The 20132-nt window shown below is 41.9% G+C and overlaps 1 protein-coding gene across 1 annotated transcript in view; it reads left to right on the forward strand.

Moving 5' to 3' along the window:
* Window positions 1-7518: 7518 nt before the first annotated feature.
* Window positions 7519-20132, forward strand: part of LOC117452519 (bone morphogenetic protein receptor type-1B-like) — a 76150-nt gene continuing 63536 nt past the window's right edge. Inside the window, exon 1 of the mRNA XM_034091207.2 lies at window positions 7519-7607. The gene's annotated coding sequence lies outside the window, so the exon portion shown is untranslated. The remainder of the gene's footprint in view (window positions 7608-20132) is intronic.

Below are 20132 nucleotides of genomic sequence, written 5' to 3' on the forward strand. Positions count from 1 at the left end.
TTTCAGTAAATATATGATAAATATATAATATAAATATATCAGCAATTAAACAACATCAGCAATTAAACAACATCTTCAATTTCTCTTCACAATATACGTCTCCTTGCAGTATCAACATTAATTCGGCTGACTTTTATATAATATAATATAAGAATGTAAATACTGAGTTGAGAGAATAGTCAGGGGATTTGGGTGATGGGAGACACATCTATGGAATCACAATTTTAACAGCTTACCATTAACTGTTAAGCCCCAAAGCCCCCCTTTTTTCCTTCACGACACTGTGTCTCAGGGTATCTTAGTATTTAAGAACCTATTAATGTGTTATACCAGATTAACGGGAAGAATCTCAGCTAACTGACGATGCAAACAATTTTTACCAAAACAAAACACAAGTCTCATAACAAGCATCTAAATGACCCCTGAGCGAAAAATGCTAACGCACTTTGGCACAGAACTCAAGATAAAAGATACCCTTATTACTTATCGTAGCTGCACATACAAGATATCCAATTAAAGCTGAGGTTCCAAAGATTATTTAGGTATAGTATCATCACTGAGTGATCCGAACTCGCGACAGGGGAAGCAAATACAGACATCACAACACGTACCTTTACGGGGCTTTTACAGGGGATCGTCTCACCGTAGCTGTCAATCTGATCAAAATACTTGTTCAATGGCATTAAAACGAGAAAAAACGCGACTAAATCGGTTAATCCATAGGTTGATAATGTTTCTGTTGATTTGAAAAAATGATTTATAATCCATAATTCAATTTTTATGTAAAAATCGGACAGTAAAAATGAGCTGCTAATGGTAGCCACCAGAGTTATCGCAGCTTCCGGTTTTGGCTATGCTGTTGAGTTGAGTTTTTTGTTGCAGCTATGCGTCAGTCTCACACACATTACCAAATAAGGAGTATGTGGGAGTTCCCCTCGATTCAATTGGCTCTGACTGTTAGAAAGAAATGTCAATCAGCAAAATCGAGCAAGGGGGGCCTCAACCCTGTCTCCTAAAAATTACGTTCCCACAGAACTAAACTGCATTCTCAATTACGTTTAGCTAAAAACGTAATTTCTCCCACGTTACGTTTGTTATGAACGTATCTCAAATACGTTTATTTTCTACATATCTTCTAGAAACATATTTTCTCCCACGTTACGTTTGTTATGAACGTATCTTAAATACGTATCTTAAATACGTTTATTTTCTACATATCTTTGCCATTTATTGTCTTGCTTATAATAATGATAATAGTCATTTATAAATATCATTTTAGATCACACATTTGAAATCGACAATCGGGCTCGATATATGGTTAAATTCAAATCAGTAGGCGAGGCTGTAATTTCGCCAGCTGTTATTCTCATGAGCGAGGCAGAAAATAATAGTTTTAACATGCCAAAATGATGCTGTGTCGTTTATTGCACCTCAAACGTTAAAACAAATCCAGAGTTACGTGTTTCTGTACTTCCTCTAAGAAGAAAGGACAGTAACAGAAGATCTCTGTGCCTTCAGGCGTGATCGCGGTTCAAATGACAGCGTTGGTTTCCCCAAAAGTGGGCGGGGCTGTAAAGTGACGTAGATTTTACTCTCATCTATTATTCAAAACCATTCTATTTATTCTAACGTAAATGACATGCCAGTGTTTTATCTTTTTATTTATTTGTTTTTATTTTAAATCGTATAATGTCGGACTTTTTTTGCCGTCTGTGAGGAAAATAAATGGGGCTTAAAGCCTCAAAATACTGAAATCTGTATTTTTTTTAATCTTTTTTTCCTTCTAATTTGTTATTATTTTCTAAATAACACACAATTATCCTTGTTTTTATTTATTCGTTTAACTCTATAATCTTGGGCTTTTTAGCATGCTTTTTAGCCGTAACTAAAGTCACCCGAAACAGACGGGACATTTCGAGCGATACACACCACAAACCCACTGAACTGATTACCCAAGATCCTCAGCTTGAAGCTTGTTGATTGAATGTTTTAGCTGCAATGCACGCTGGGATATGGTGTTAATAAGATATGATATCCGAAAACATTTTTAAAAAATAAAATACTTTATTCCGAGTGTTCTTGCTTTTCTCTTTGAAAGTCATCACATAACGACATTGTAATACACGGTTCGGCTGCATTAAATATTACACATCTGCCGTAGTTCTTTATTTATAGAGCCCTGATGAGAAGACTTCTGGACAAACTTGAAGAACTGCCGCCAAAACTTAATATGTGACGTGGATCATAAATATATCAACAATTAAACAACATCTTACGTTCTCATTCATAACACTCCGTTCGATGTCTCACTATGGGATGCGCCTCATCGCGGAGCAAACAGAAGCATCAATCTCATTACGCCAATCCTGATTGGCTGGTGATCTTGACGTCAACGTCAGGGAATCACCCCCTATAAGTAGCTTGCGCCACGACGCATGCGTCATTCAAACACCTCTTCTCGCTTCAGAGCACATCTCTATAGTAGCCGGACAAGCTTAACGGTCCACAGACTGAACCCAAATATAACCATTTCGGTCGACGGGATTTCAATACTAACGCCAGTTAGTATTGAAATCGACCTCGCCCTTCTCTTCTCCGGAAAGTAAGGTAGGTCTGATTTTTTCAAGCTAGCAACACACCTGTTGCTAGCAACACACCTGTTGCTAGCTAGCTTCCCCTTACTACCGTCACCACGGTAGCGAGGACGCTTTTCTTTTTCTCTCTCACGGAGGAGAAAAGGATTAGAAGTATATTGACACACCAGTCAATATTCTTTGAGAACAAAGGACCCACACCGTCCGTTTTTCTCCGGATTAAGGACGGGTTGGTAACACTTTTCTCTCAACGACGTACCTGTTACGAGCGGGTCCTCTCCATGCCACGAGGCGAACAAGATGGACGCCTCTCCCCCTCACACCAGAGGAGTCAGGGACTCGGAGGCTCGGTCATGCGGCTGCGGGTTGAAGATAGCAGGCACAGACTCACACCAGGTCTGCTCGTCCTGCCTCGGGCTGGAACACGCCCGGGAGGCTATCGACAACCCCGGCTCGTGCGGGCATTGTGCCCGTTTCACCCGAAAGAGCCTCCACCGGCGGCTAGCACACCAAGCTAGCTTGTTGGAACAGGACTCCCTCATGTCCACTGATTCGCCGTTTGGCAATCAAGACACGGGGGCATCTGCCGCAGAGACTGAGCCCCTCACTGTGTCGGTCTGGGGCTCACTAACAGCTGCAGCTGCGGAACCGGGATCCCACGCCTTGTCAGGCCGGGACCCGGTGGCGGCAAGAGACGCGGGAACGGAGCCCCACGCCTCACCAGGCGGGAGCTCCTGGCGAGACCTCACCATGGTCTCGCCCGCGGAGGATGTCCTGGAATTAGACTACATGGGGGACGAAGAGGACACCTCTGAGTCCCTCCTGTCTGATTCGGATGAGCAAGAAGAAGATATCTTCATGTCATCGGCTCAAACGGCAAAGCCGGGAGCGATGGCTGCTCTCCCGGGTGATAGCACACCAGCTTCGCCCTGTCTGAGCATGGACCTGCAGGCCGCGTGTCAGCGCACTGCGTCCAGGCTATATATCCCATGGCCCGAAATGGCCAAGGAGACGGCCAGGTCCTGTTACGAGGGGAAACATTCTCCCCAAGCAACGAGGACAGGGAGGCAATTCCTCCCGGTCTTCCCGGAGATGTTGGATGAGGTGTCGGTCTCGTGGAGGGACCGACCCTTTAGCAACAAGGCCCCAATCCAGGGTGCCTCCTCCCTAGACTGCGACGGTATGGAGAGGCTCGGCCTGCTCCGCATACCGCCGATGGAACTGCTGGTGGCAGCCCACCTCCTACCGAGGATGGGCCCGTCACCAAGCAGGAACCCCACGCTGCCAGCGAAGGTGGACCGTTTCCAGTCGACCATGACTGAACGGTCCTACAGAGCCGCAGCGTTGTCCGCCAGGGCTCTGAACGTTTCCTCACTGCTAACCGCATACCAAGCGGAGCTCTGTGAGGATATGTCGAGTAATCCTGGACTGGCCGTTCTGGACGAGTTGGCCGCGGTCACAGACATTTGTCTCCGTGTCCAACACTGCGCCGTCCAGGCCACGGGCAAAACAATGGGGATCATGGTGGTGCAGGAAAGAGCTAGATGGCTCAACCTCACCAACCTCCCAGACCGGGAAAAGGAGAATGTGCTTGACATGCCCATCGTTCCCGAGGGGATTTTCGGCTCCGCTCTTGCCTCCATGCAGAGGAGATGCGAGTCGAAAAAGAAGGAGGACGAGGCCCTCCACCTCTTCCTCCCTCAAAGGGCCCAGCCGCTGCCTTCGCAGCAGCAGCCCTTCGTCCAAGCTGCCCCGAACCCTGCTCGGTTCAAAATACCGAAAACGCAGAGGTCGCAGTCCGCCCCGAGTCCCCAGCCCAGGCAGGGGACGAGGGCGAGCTGGCCTAGAAAATCTCCGGTTCCGGCTGCAGCCCAGGCGCAGCCAACCCAGAATTTCGGCCAGCAGTCGAGGAAGAAGAAGCGAGCGGCGTGACAGCCCCTCCTTCTCCCCTCTGTGACAGAGCTGGAAGTCTATGGTTCCCCAGCTCTAAATGTGTTCCCGCCGCCTCGAGAGATGCCTCAACACTATCCTCCAGTCCGTATAAACACATGTCACACACTTATTGATTTTTATGTCATAAAACATTTTCCGCTGACGCATCCAGGCTTCGAGCTCGAAAAAATTAAAAGAAAAACAATAAAAACAATAAACAGTCCGTCAACTGTTCCCCTTCTGAGAGCAGCTACGGCCTCTCTCAAAGGGCGGACAATTGACGGGTCTGTGAAGGCACCACCGTCATGCGCATGCGCAGTGCCGGCTGGGGCTGTAAGGGCACCACCGTCACGCGCATGCGCAGTGCCGGCTGGGGTCGTGAAGGCACCACCGTCACGCGCATGCGCAGTGCCGGCTGAGGTCGTGAAGGCACCACCGTCACGCGCATGTGCAGTGCCGGCTGGAGCCGTAGGGGCACCACCGCCACACGCATGTGTGTCGGTGGGGATTGTCGAAATGGGGCACCACAATGCTCAGACACTGGAGGGCCCCATAACACTACAAATAGAGACTCAGAGGGGAAGAGACGTGACATCTCAGCTGGCTCTAAGGAGCATACAGCAGGAGATGCTCACGACATCTGCTTGGGTTTCTCAAGACAGTTACACGGAGCTACAGACTCCAAGTCACCGTCACCCCCCTTCGCTTCTCGGGCTATCTGTATTCACAAGCCCTGAGAGAGTCAACCCATATTCTGGAGAGAGAGGTTCTCTCTCTCTCCTAGAAAGGAGGGTTTTATCTATAATGCCCGCCGAGCAGAGTCAGATTACGCAGACAAATGTCCTCGTAAAGCACCTGCTCAACATGGGTCTCATAATAAAACTAAACCCCGCGCGGCACGGCGTGCGGAGAGTATTGGTTATTATGAAATGCGTAGTGGCACTACGCCACTGGACGCACCCGACTTTTCTAGTACGGGGCGCGCCTACGGGTGCTGTCCTTCGGGTCTGCGTGCTCACTCGACTCGGGCCTAGCTACATCCTGGGCTTTGTTCAAGGGTGTTTCCATCCAAGACATCTGTGCAGCGGCGAGCTGGTCCTCGCCGCTCACTTTTGTCCGCTTTTACAGGCTAGACGTCTCCGCTCCAAGCGTGGCCCGAGCAGTGCTGGGCACCTTGTTGAGTCGGGACTCTACCTGTTAAGTTCTGGTTGGTTGGTGATTTTTGGTGGCAATACGGGAGCTACAATTTCCCATAGTGAGACATCGAACGGAGTGTTATGAATGAGAACTATAGGTTACTTACGTAACCCCAGGACTCAGAGTAACATGAAGTGAGATGTCTCACCAGACGGCCCTCCTTGCTATGGTGAAGCGAGAAGAGGTTCTTATTTTGAATGACGCATGCGTCGTGGCGCAAGCTACTTATAGGGGGTGATTCCCTGACGTTGACGTCAAGATCACCAGCCAATCAGGATTGGCGTAATGAGATTGATGCTTCTGTTTGCTCCGCGATGAGGCGCATCCCATAGGGAGACATCTCACTTCATGTTACTCTGAGGCTGGGGTTACGTAAGTAACCTATAGTTTCTTTTCACAAAATACGTCTCCTTGCAGTATCAATAGTAATTCGGCTGACTTTTATATTTGATCCAATTGGTAGATGCACAGCTGATAGAAAAGGACTTTAAGTTTTTTAAAGATATTAAGATATTACTGATTTTCTTTGAATAGAAGAATGTAAATACTGAGTTGAGAGAATAGTCAGGGGATTTGGGTGATGGGAGACACATCAATAGCTTACCATTAAATGACACTACAAAGTTATTATTAGTATGCTGTGTGTACCTTGTAGGTTTTCTCAAGACAAATTGACAAACCAAATGATAATTTAAACGCACTACAAATTCCAACATCAACCCCTAAAATGAATGGGGATTTGTGTCATTGTGAACATAGAGCAGAAAAGGTTTTCGAGATCTCATGAAACTTTCTGGCTGATCCAAAAGTCAAGAGTATGTGCAGTCCTAGAAAAGGTCACGATACACCAATGAGTAAAATGTAGAAGCGCAGGTACTGTAAGTACTGTCCCACTGCATTTATTCTTTTAGTATTGCAATTGAGTTCATGTCTTTTAGTTATTAATAATGCCATCACATTCTTAAGTAAGAATTGCCTTTTGAGACGATAGTAGGCCTATAGTCTTTTGACATTGGAGGATCATGTGTCAGAATTAAACCAAAACTATAAGTGTAGGAGGGACAGGCTAGATCATCCTCCACGAGTTCATGTCACATATACTTTTTAGCCTAATATAGTGTATCTGGTTTGGTATTGGTTGTGCTTATTGCTTTACCTACTTTATGTATCATGTTGTTTCTCAATGTTAATTTAGTGTTTCTTACATAGCAGACAGTAAAATGTAGATTATGCCATTAGAGTAGAAAGCCTGGGACTATAGGCAAGGCAAGTTTATTTATATAGCACTTTTCAACACAAGGCAATTCAAAGTGCTTTACAAAAAATGAAAGACATTAAGAAAATGGCATTTAAAATCAGTCATTAAAAAGAAAAGCTAATAAAATAAACATTAAAAGAAAAAATACATGGATAAAAGTTACAGTGATTACAGTGTTACTAAGATAAGGTATAGGGTTATAGCCCTAGGGTTACTAGAGAATATATTAATGAAGAGACGGTGCAGTAACGTTTTTGTAATTGTTTATTATCTATCAACAGAAGAGTGTTTTTGCAAGCATGTCTTGCCGGTGCACTAAAACACTTTTCTCTTTGCTAATGCACTTTTTGGTGGCATTAATCACCCCTCATACGGCAGAGTGAGGCACAGAGAGGTTTCGGTGTGTGAGACGAATGTGTGACCTCGTGCATCTGTGTGTGTGTTCGTGTGTGTGCGTTTGTGCATGTTCATACATGGGTGTGTATGGGTTTGAGTGTGTATGAGTGAGGAGAGAGAGTGAGAGAGAGAGGAAGACAGACAGACAGGGAGAAAAGCCACAACTCTGGCGTGAGAACAGACCAAACCGCATTTGTAAGCTACCGATTGCGAAAAGAGCGTAATTTAAGGTGAGTAAACTTTGAGCAACACGGGTGTCATTATAACACAGTTCTTGAGTGGTATTACTTTTACAATGTCTGTTTATAGTCGCGACTGTTGGGGATCACCTTTGGTGTGACAGGCGTTGCTCTTTTTATTTGCTAGCTGTTGACAGTCTGCTGCACGTGCGTTTGACTTATTTATTTGAGGTTTAGTTTAGGCTACTGGAAATTGTAGATGATAACAACCTAGAAGAGAAGCGTTTCATTGATAAAAGATTGAATGGTTTTCCTATAGCTCTATATTAACGTTGTTTACATTAATCTCAGTGCAGAGGATCATATTGGTCCTGTATTGTTAACATAGAAGAGTCCAAACAATAACACAACCTAATTGTATTTATCTCAAACAGTAGAAGAGTATCACTTTGAGCCCCCTCACTCAAACTAAAATGTAATATTCTAGGTCTAGGATTACTTCATTTGTCATTAGCCCAGGCCAGTGTGCTGTTTAATAGTCCTACTCAAATGTAAAGACATTGTAAAACGTAATCCTATGGCATGCAGTTGGAAACATTTCCCAGAGGTGAGCTAGCATTACTGTTAATGTAACAGTGACAGCAGTAAGTTAATGTTAAATGTGTGGTGGCCAAGATGCCTTATTGTAGCCTGTTTGTGTTTATTGTTGTAGCAATGTCTTGTTAGGGTAGCAAAAAGAACAATCTCTTTTCCATCCAGGAAGATACTTTGACAAAAAGGCAGCAGTAACTGCCGACATAACACTAAATACTGAAACACTGATAGTAAGAAAGCCTTTATTGTGACTCTCATTTCTGATGAATTTCACCACATTAGTTGTTGAAGTTAATAACACATAATGGGTGACACAATCTTAATAACAACTGCATTTTCACACTCAATCATATATGTGAGAGCACAGACATATTAGAGACGTTGATAGTTGATGCCATTTAGAAAACTTTAATTTCCACGTTTAATCAGTTCCCAGGATATGTTATTAAAAAACATGTAGAAAACATCTGCGGAACACTGTTAATATGAATTCTGTAAATATTTTAACACTGTATACTATAAAACATTATTTACAAACAGTCCTACCATCATGATTGTCAGTTACCATCAGAAAAACCCTCTCTTCAGGAATTATTTGTATTTGGGAGCCACAAAGGTACCTTGACATTTGTGAGACTTGGTGAATTGAGCCCCCTTCTTCAAGGGCTCAAAAAGCTACATTAACCTCAACACAGCCTCCAGCGCTGAATAACCTACAACCCAGTATTCCTCATTCACCCCACACACACACACACACGCACGCACGCACGCACGCACGCACGCACGCACGCACGCACGCACGCACGCACGCACGCACGCACGCACACACACACACACACACACACACACACACACACACACACACACACACACACATCAACTCTCCCTCAGAGTCCAGTAACCAAGTCCAGGTGTTTGTCAGTGTGGGTTATGACAAGAGTATATCTGTGTGTGTGTGTGTGTGTGTGTGTATGGGTGCACATGGGCAATCATGTGTGAATATCCAGATGGCATTATACTGTGGCTCCAAATCTCACCTCATCTGAGGTGGTCCAGGGGCAGCAACACTGGGGAACAACAAATCAAATATGAATAAGGGAAGAAGAGGTCCAGTGTGTCTGTGTCAGTGTACTGTTTTTCTATGTTTGTCAGTCTAGTAAATGTATGCAGTTGTGGAAACTTCATAAGAAACTGCGATCTTATTTAGGTCAGGAACACATCACGCAAATCTGAGAAGCAGTCAAATTCTCAATTGGCTGTGTAATTGAGTTTCCCATCAGCTGAAAACAGAACACTTCCCTCATTTTCTCTTCTGTGTGTGTGTGTGTGTGTGTGTGTGTGTGTGTGTGTGTGTGTGTGTGTGTGTGTGTGTGTGTGTGTGTGTGGTGTGTGTGTGTGTGTGTGTGTGTGTGTGTGTGTGTGTGTGTGTGTGTGTGTGTGTGTGTGTGTGTGTGTGTGTGTGTGTGTGTGTGTGTGTGTGTGTGTGTGTGTGTGTGTGTGTGTGTGTGTGTGTGTGTGTGTGTGTGTGTGTGTGTGTGTGGTATGTAGATTATGTGTGGGAGATTGAGCATTTGAGTAATTTACGGCTTTCAAACATCTTGTGATGTGAGACAAGGTGTCTGACTCTGACTGTTGGAAATACAGATCACATTGCTGGTGCTTAATCTACACGCCAAGAATTGCAAATTTGCTAAAACAAATTCAATTTCTGTCTGATGAGTGAAAAACAAAGCACAAAAAGATTGACAGATAATATAGTGAAAGGCAACATGTGTGTACATAAAGACCCATATTCAGTTGAAATCAAATGTCATTTTAATTCTGCTTGATTTATTCGTTCTCAGGTCAAGGTCATATACAGTATATTCTACCAGTCCAAAGCCATATTCCTCTATATGGAAACTCATAGCCTTATTGAATGTTGTTTTTATTTATATTTGGCAGCCAGAAAGTTTACAGTGGAAGTTAACTGCAATAACAACAAGATGAGCTGTGGTGGCAGCTCCTCAAATGGACATCCTCAAGTTTTCGGCTTTTATAAGATCAGAAGATTTCCAGAAATGTATCATGTTCTTAACGTTTCCCATCCGACACTGTGATGGCTCTGTGCCTCTCATGCGTTTCCACTTATAGGGGGAAACGTAAATGTCTTGAGCACTGAATCTGATTACTGTCACCATTGTCTTGTAAACCTATCTTGAGAAATGTATTGAAGAACAATAAGAAAGACATCAGGACAAAGATTACATAAAGAGTAAAAGCTATTGTTCATTTGCACCTGAGTACAGTTTGCCAGTGTTTTTCCACTCTAATATCCAATTTCCTCAACTTAGATGGAGGTGATAACAATCAAAAAGACATAACTGCCATGAGCCTGAGGCAATCTTCCCAAAGATCTATCTTTCTCTCTTAATTACAGTGTCAAATTGATTTATAGAAATGTTCCACTTCAAACATTGTTCTTCTTTCCACAGGCCTTTACAACTCTTTAAAGCTTATAAAGCTGAGACAACCAAAACATAATAAGATGTTGTATTGTGTGAAACGAAACTGCATCGCATTTATAAGCATGCCTCCGATCTCTGTCATCCTGAAAATAGCAAGCACAAGAGGTTTGGCTTAATTTTAACATTTGTGATGCAGGTTGGAGGTTCGCCCAACTGCTGTAATTTCCTGCATACAAATATTACCAATTTGTATAAAAAAAAATCCAACTACAAAAAATCTTGTTCAAATGTAGACATTTTCACCTTAATTAAAACTACTATATGGCCAACTACTTTTCCACTTTTTCCAACTTTAATTTCTTTGTAAAGAAAGAGGCAGAGAGCTTCTATTAGCAGCAGGTTCGTGCTTGTTTCCTCCTCCGCAGTGTTTTAATGCCACTAAGTTTGTGATCAGGTATATTTCTTTATCAATGTGGCTTTTTAGGAAGAAAATCATTTGTTATGGATTGTTGTTAGTTGTTCCGCATAAGACAATTTAAAACACTGTTTATTTAAAAACCTGCTGTTTTATGGGAGTCAATTTGTAACAGATCACCTCGTACAATCACACTGCAGTTACGCTTATCTTGTAATAACTGCAATTTAACAATTATAGCAACATTTACGTTTTCAGTCTTAGCAACACATGTCCTTGTTTACTTTGCTGGTTGCCAGATGTCTGCCAGCCAGGAACGTAGAAGAAGAAGAACGGGTTTATTTAGGAACTTTGAAAATTCCCTTATGTTTTCTCAAAAAAAAATGCGGTTCATCAGACATAATATGCCTTCATGGAATAATAAAAAGAGCCAACATCTTTTAAATATGAATTGTCCAACAGCACACATGTGACCCATGTGAGTTAGTTCAATTGAAAGGGGAAAAATGAAATGAAAAACTAAAGCCAAGTTTGCAAACACAGTAGTCAGTAGTGAAGACAGGGCTGTCTGCTAGAGAGGCTATTGGTCTCTGGCATGGGAAAATGCAGAAGTCCCGTTGGATTTGTTTGGATTCATGGATTGAAGATGTGAACAGGTGAAATATTATTTTCCCTTAGGTGATACAGTACCTTTTTATCTCGCCGTGCATGTGAGGTACACAGAGTTGTTTATACTTTATCTCAAACAAAAGGCTCACTCTGCAAGAACAGTATTTCCTCTTTTAAATATGGCACCTTTCCAATATATGCTTTACAGCTGTCTCTACATACATACATGCTGTGTTCTGCTCCAAATCTTATTCTCACATGTTATTGGGAAAATAATTCTATTGTATGTAAAGTGCACATTTTAAGAAATGTTATTGAGTAAGCTCTGTTATAAGCGTGCATTTATGTGTGTGTGTGTGTGTGTGTGTGTGTGTGTGTGTGTGTGTGTGTGTGTGTGTGTGGTGTGTGTGTGTGTGTGTGTGTGTGTGTGTGTGTGTGTGTGTGTGTGTGTGTGTGTGTGTGTGTGTGTGTGTGTGTGTGTGTGTGTGTGTGTGTGTGTGTGTGTGTGTGTGTGTGTGTGTGTGTGGGATCTTGTCTCCACACACATGGATCCCACTCATTCTTCTTCTGTTGTCCTCTGAAGCTGGGATGAGTTAAAAATGTGACCCTTTGCTTTTAAGATAGAAAATGTGATCTATAGCATCGGCTGCTTTTGACACGTTCAAACAAGTAACACTGACACATGCACAAGATCAAATGCCATTTTTCAAATCACAAATTTAAACAATACTCATCTTATCTGATAGTCGACATTTTGAAAAAAAAAAATGTATTGGTATTTATTGCATAAAGGGTGTGTTTATTATTGCGTCTGCGCTTCTCAGTCTTATCTTTTTTGATCATGCAGCTTAACTGTGTCATTATCCCAATCCTTATCTCTATTACTCCCCTGTTACCCCTGAAGGCGGACAATAAAACACACAAACCCCTCCTGATCTCACGATGGAGCTATCCTGTCCTAGTGCTCTATAATTCTCACAGGGCACACAGTTCAGACACTCCTCCCCCGGGGATCCCCTTTTCCTCTTCTCTTGAATGACGTGTCAAAGAGTTGGCATCAGCACCTTTTAGAAACAATACTTGAAATGATCCAGCCTCGGTTTTTAAGGACAGCTCCCAGACCAAATAATAGTAATCAGCAAATTACTGTGACAAACTTTGTGGCTAAAGTCAGGCTGCTGGCCTTAATACTGCACGAGAGCAGCACAGATTTGAAAGGTACATGTTTAAACCATGATTTATTAGCCCGACTAATAGCTCACAGAATCAGTTAGGGCTTGTGTCCCACAGGGGGGTTTTATAACATACTACCGACTTCTGATCTCATGATTTGGCTATTTTTCTTACGGCTCTCTAATTCTCACAGACACTCCTCTTTAGTTTCTTTCCTCTTTTTTTCCGTTTTGACATTTGCACTCTTTATGTTTGAGCAAGACATTTTCTCTATTCTTTGACTACCTTTGGTGCTAAATCATTGTTCATTTGAATGATTCAATTGAAAAACGGTTATTATTGATGAATTCCACTGATCACAAACTCTAACAGGTTGAGCCCTGATTATTTTTTAACTGGCATAAAGTTGAGCTTTGAACTGCAAAGCTGTGTTGCATTTAGTAGACCACAACTCTGTCTTCTTGTGTTTGGTTTGGCTCATTCTTCACTAAAGTAATCACCGGGCCTGTAGTTTACTCCAAGAAGAAAGAGAGAGGGGTAAAAAGATGGAGTGATGAGTGGGGGACTGATATCCATCTGGATCCACTTGTAGACAATTTCATCCCTCCTGCCCTCCAAAACCTGAGACCCCCAATTGTCATGGCGCCTCCTTTGAGGTGCCATTCCATCAATGACGAGAGAAATATTTGCCTACGAGCAAATGTCATTCTTAAGTTTCAGGAAGTGCCTTTACCTCTTGGTCTAGACATCCCCCCTCACTACTCAAAATTACTCTAACAGGGTGACTACATGCAAAAATGGTTGGCTGTATATCATAATTTTCAGTAGTCTTAATAAGATATGAAAAAGACTGGCTAACTCAGACGTTACTTCAAATAAAAAGCAACATGAAGTTGCAGTTCTCACGTTAAAGGTCCGACTAAGAAATAGAATATTGACATAAAAACTGTCAATTCATGTTTACTTAAAAAAAACAGATCAAGTAAACAGACAAAGAAGTTAGTGACTCACAGGCCATTAAGTGAGCTTAACAAGAATGTGATTAAATACAAAATAAAGTGTAACTATTCAAGGAGTTTAAGGTATTATCTGCACCTCTTCTTTGTTTTGTGATCTGTTTCTCCGCCTGTATCCCTCATAGTCTTTGACTGACTCTTCCTATAGTCGTGTCTTCCACACAGATGCATTTAGGTCTGGAATGATAAATGGCTTTCTTTGATTTGTGGAGGATCTGTCTTTGGCAAAGGATAGGGTATAATTAAACTCAGAAGCCACTAGTTATTTTCTCTGTCAGTCCCTCTCTTATTGGAAAATCCCTCTATCTGTTGCAGATTTTTTTGTCTCACATCAGATGGATGAAATTGCATCCACATTGTCCTTGAGTCCACATTGTCTTTGCACACGGCACCTTCTCCTGAGACGTAAATTCACAATGAGCTTGTCAATGGGTTTTGCAAAGTCATTATTCAAAAAATTCATACCAAATCAAATTTAGCCTCAGAGACAGTGAATCTGATGCACATGAAATCAAATCTCAAGGGGGCCTGTTTCTTCACTTACCCGCTCGGTGGATTTATACCCATCTAACAAGCAAATTACAATGTGAAGCAGGCCTCTGGGAGTCTTTGCGTGGTGTCCTGTGCATCATGATAATCCTTATTGAATGAGTTTAGATGCAACCAAGGGGGTTATGTTGATCACTGACATAACTGGTGAGAGGAACAGGATATTTATAGTCTATTGTGATGTATAGTTTCTTAAGAGACTAACGATGAGTTCAAAAGGAGACAAGAAGCAGATGGAGAAAATGTGAGGTTTATAAAAAATGTTGATCATATCATGCCAGATACTACAGTAGTGGTCTGTTGTTTTGCTGATTTGATTTAAAAGTGATATAAAAGAAGACAAAATGGAAATTACCTGATCAAACATCAATCAGCTCTACCAGGGGGACAACGAGACTCAAAACGACAAAAACATTTAGAGTAACAGCCTCCAGAAGAGAGCAGATGTCCCTAACAGGCCCCTGAAGGTTCCCCGCGAAACACCATCAAACGGGAGACTACATTTTAATCAACATTGAACACACAGTATCTACTTTTTCTCTCCTTTTTGAAAATATGAATCTTTGTTTAGACAGAAAGAAGACAGCAGACTTTCTCACACACACACACACACACACACACGCACACACACACGCACACGCACACGCACACGCACACACACACACACACAAAAAGTATATTCTTCACACAAAGGTACACTCTCACTTGTGCTACCAGCAGCTCTACTGTAGGTTCACATTCATAACCCAACACACACATTTGCACCACATGCTCACTGGTTTTATATTCAACGTGATATGCTGGGAGCAATGTTTTTACAAGTCGGAACCCCTGAACCATGTCCACTCAGCTTCCTGTATATTAAAAAAAATCCCTGCACCTATACCCTGCGCTCCCACCTAGCAGCAATGTGTTTTGTTCAGCTCATAGCTGGCTTTTCTGCTCAGCACACAGTAGCAGATGACGCAAGGCGTAGTAGAACGGCACTGATGTAAAGGTTAAGAACACAATTCAGGCTCAACATGTTTTATGCATGGGCCAGGTCTAATGCTTCTGCCAGATGAGCCACCAGGAAACCCTCACCTTCTCTAAGGCAGCTGTGCAGAACACGAAAGACATATCAGCATTCATGCTGTATTCGCTTAAAATGTACTTTGTATTCTTTACATGTTGGTTTAAATGACATTTCTTTAAGTATTGCAAAATGAGACAAGTTGATACACTAATAGAAGGAATGAGGAAAATATAACAGAGCTTCATGTAAAACAATCCTTCATTGTTTAGTTGTGCAACCTTCAACAGTACTAGATTGGGTCTTTACTACATTTGGCTAACTTTTATTTCTTACTCTATAAATAAACTGTTGTTTTGAAAGGTGCCAGACTGTGTTATGTCGCATGCTGTATTTTCTTTGTACTTAAAGGGATGTTACAAGGTATCTGTTTCTGCTAAGAATCACTGTAAGGATGCTAGTGAGCTTTGTTATATCAGCAGCAGACAGAGAAGCATACAGGGAGTTTGTTAATTCACTCTGTGGTTTCAAAAAGACATGATTTGCAAAACATTATGAAAAACATTCCAGTTTCTTCTTAAAAACTCATTGAGCAAAAGGGCAAATGAGAGTTTGTTTCCCTGTTCCAACATATGGTTCCAACATGAGCGGCTGCAGCAGGCTCGGTGAACAGGGACTAATAATAATACCAGTGCAATGTGTTGTGGCGATGTGTTTTGCTTTGCGTGTGTGTACTTGTGTTTGCAAATTCTCATGTTGTGGGATTAAGGAATTAGCTGCAACAAATAACCTCATGCACACCACAATTACAAACCGAGACCGGTACACATCCACACATGTACCGCCAGTGTTCGTATTTTAAGCTTAATCTCTCTCTGTATTTAGTCTTGGTGATGGTTTCGTAGCTGAAGGTATCTTTTGCTGCTTATAATATGAACTCCTGAATGTAGAATCAGATTTGCGCATTTTCAGGAGTTCCAATGTCACACATGTAGAACTCAACAGGGGATTGTCCGTCCACAGCCGCTCTCACTCACAGGAGAAGTACAACTTTACTGTGGTCATTATTATTGTTAGTAATAATAAACCAGGTCTCTTTCCGTTTCTTAAATTAGAAATGGTTGTTCCACACTGCTGTTTCTGTATATTGTTGTCTCTCCGGTTAAACATTTGTATTGTTGTCTTTGTGTGAATTAACCTTTTTCTTCAACCTCAGGTGTTTGTTTTCCTCGGTTTATGCCTATAGCTATACAGTAGAAACATCATCAATACGCCCACTCGCTCACCCAAGACCATGAGCACATGGGCTCAATCGGACTTTACACAGTCTTTGTGCCGAGGGGCTGGCTGGGTAAAGTCAGTTTGATGTCCCGTCGATAGGATTTCAGACATTTATGTTATCACAAACAGCTCTAGATCATTTCAGGGTTGCAGATGTTTGTATGAGAGGGGTTTTAGTGAGAATGAGAGTTGCATTGATGTTAGGCTTAGGTTAAGTTAAAGATAAAGTAATAGGATAGGGGAAAACCATGTTCTCAGAGAATCTCATTCTCTTAAAAGGATACAATAAGGAACACTGAGCTCTCCAGTGTAGCCACCGGGTTCAGGTTCTAGCTAATCAACGGAGCACACAGCCGTGACTGTTCTGTTCCAGGGGACTGGGGATGGAGGGAGGAGGGGGGGGGCTGAGGAGAGAAGAGCGTATGTGGTCGTGTGATTGAGGTGTGTGTGTTCATGGGCTTCAACAACCATCTTTTTGGCAGTGCAAATCTTCAGGGGACAGTGTGTGTGTGTGTGTGTGTGTGTGTGTGTGTGTGTGTGTGTGTGTGTGTGTGTGTGTGTGTGTGTGTGTGTGTGTGTGTGTGTGTGTGTGTGTGTGTGTGTGTGTGTGTGTGTGTGTGTGTGTGTGTGTGTGTGTGTGTGTGTGTGTGTGTGTGTGTGTGTGTGTGTGTGTGTGTGTGTGTGTGTGTGTGTGTGTGTGTGTGTGTGTGTGTGTGTGTTAATTCTATGTGTAGAAGAACAAATTATGTCACCTAACAGCAGAGAGCTAAATGAATTTCGTTTCTGAGGCTGTGCTATAATCACTATCAGATGTCTGGGTGGAGGAGAAGGACAGAGGAAAAGTGTGTGTGTGTGTGTGTGTGTGTGTGTGTGTGTGTGTGTGTGTGTGTGTGTGTGTGTGTGTGTGTGTGTGTGTGTGTGTGTGTGTGTGTGTGTGTGTGTGTGTGGTGTGTGTGTGTGTGTGTGTGTGTGTGTGTGTGTGTGTGTGTGTGTGTGTGTGTGTGTGTGTGTGTGTGTGTGTGTGTGACAGAGAATGCTATTATTGTACATGTTAATGATGTGTGATTTTGACAAAAATTGATGCTCTTATCCACAATAATTTTGTATACCTTTCAGTCAACTTAAAAAAAAAAAAAAGTGATTTAGATGGACCTCTACACTTCACGTTATTTTAACATTTCAACCCCGTAAAAATATATTTCGCCGCTATAAGGGCAGTGGATTTCAGATAAAGCTTGACGTGATTTGCAGAGTTTAACTGATGCACATACAGGGGACATTTATTTATTTTTTAGCCCAATCCTTCAACTGTCTAAATGATCTCTGAGTTGAATTTTACACATTCTGTCTGCTTTGTTATCCTAATATTGAAAACTATCTGATCATTTAACAATGATGAGTTACTGCTCCATTCAGTTGATTACTCCACTGCTGATTGGCACCACCATCCTGAATGCAGAAACATGTGGGTGGCATGTTTAGTTTTGCTGCATATAAAGGTGTGTTGCAGCAATTGAGTGTGCAGGCTCTACTTATTCAGCAAGGCCCTGTCCTAATCATTGTCAGATGGTGGACAGGGTCCTCACGTCTGGAGCCATTTACAAGGCCTGCGGCCGCCTCGGGGGGGAGGGGAGGGGGGGAATCCACCCAACCAGGCTGTCCTTTGTTGTCTGAGAACTTGTGAGATGGAAAATGGGAAGCAAATGATGGAGAATTAGTGGTTAGCCAACAGATTTTATATGACAAACTATTGTTTTGTTGAGGCTCTAGCTACATATAAATGTTTGTGTAGGATTAATATTTCAGTTTGAAAATGTTCATACATTGTACACATTGGCTTTTACGTAGCCAGCAGTTGAGCTGCACTATATTAAGGTTGTATTTTGATGGTAAAGGCTCTTCCAGTGAGGATGCATTCTGGTTAAACTAATAACATTACTTATTAGTGAGTTTGTGCAATATTTATAAAGTGGTTAAATGAAAGATAATCTAATTATACAAATGTTAAGTAGAAATCCAAAATATTCCTTAGAAAAGGAGAACTGTGAGTCCCTGTTTTTGAACCATTTATTTGACTTGTTAATGGAAAGAATCATGAATATTATTCATCATAAGGTTTGTTGTAAACAAAAAGCCAGATTAGTTTTTAGAAACATGGTTTTAACTGTTGTCTTTGATTTAAAAGAAAAGATTACACTGTTACTGATTACACTTTCTCCCGTTTATACTTGGCGTATGTAGAAAGAATATTTCCTTTTCCAGTGTTGTTATTTCTCTGAAATCGTAAATGTTATGCCAGAAACTTGACTCAGCTACATATGTTGTTTGACATCTTGTCATTTCACAAACTGGCAAATAATTGCTTAGAAATGAGGCACACACAAAAAGTTAAACAATCCATTTGGCGAACGTTCCTCTTCTGTTTTAAGATTTAATAAGCTCAGACTGGCACGGACAAATGTAAGGGGCCCTGTTGGGTGGACTTAAACTCAACAGCGTTAAGTGAAGGATGTCAAATAAAATATAAATGGAATATTCAACATGCAGCTGTTAAAACAATGAATGCTTTAAAAGATTGACTAAAAATAAAATACCCACAGTGCGGAGAGTTTTTAAGACATTTCCATACTCTTTATTTTACTTCCAAGAAGGGTGTGGACTTGTAATACTCTTAGTAGCACTATGCTATTCTTCTTCTGATTTCTCTTTAACCTATTACTCCACAGTACTTTTCTTAAACACAAAGTACATGATTTCTATTAGGTTATAAGTTAACGGCTGACATTCTAAAAATAGACCAAACACTATGTCTCTTGCAGTGAGTTTTGTCTTCACAGTTTGGTTGGCAGGGATGCTGCTGTGCCATGCAGATCTCTTCCAAAACCTTTCCTGACCCTTCGCAAATGTATGTAATTAAGCAATGAGCTGTACCGTAGCCAGGCCTTCTGCTGCAGGAAATTAAGGATAATCTGGAGGCTGTGGATGCTATTTGTTGCCACAAGGCGTTCTCAAGGTGAAGTGGCTCTGCTTCAAGATTGGTTTTCATCCCGTATGAATTAGTTTTGCGTGTTTTTGCCCTGACCGTGCCCTTCTTGTTACCTCTCTGTGTTGTTGTCTTGTCTGCTTGTGTGTCTGCTGTCTGCTTTTTTTCAAACATCTAATCAAAACCCTGACAGGATGACCATCTATCCAAAAAAACAACAAGCACATCCTGTTCTGATCAGTTATCATTCTACCATCACGTACTAAGAAGATGTTCTGAATAATAGACTTACATAAACAACTAAACTTGTAAAACTATTCTCCATTAAACAAGCAGATATATTATAACATAGCCTGCCAATGATATAAGTGATCTCGGTCCTTTTCTGATTTCTGCTATGATGCAGTTTTTGCTTGGTATACAATTGTGCCAAACATATGAATTTATTATGAAGAAATACAATCGAGGGAAAAACTACACAAATAATTAATCCAAAT

Source organism: Pseudochaenichthys georgianus, chromosome 9, assembly GCF_902827115.2.
Source record: "Pseudochaenichthys georgianus chromosome 9, fPseGeo1.2, whole genome shotgun sequence".
Taxonomy (NCBI): domain Eukaryota; kingdom Metazoa; phylum Chordata; class Actinopteri; order Perciformes; family Channichthyidae; genus Pseudochaenichthys; species Pseudochaenichthys georgianus.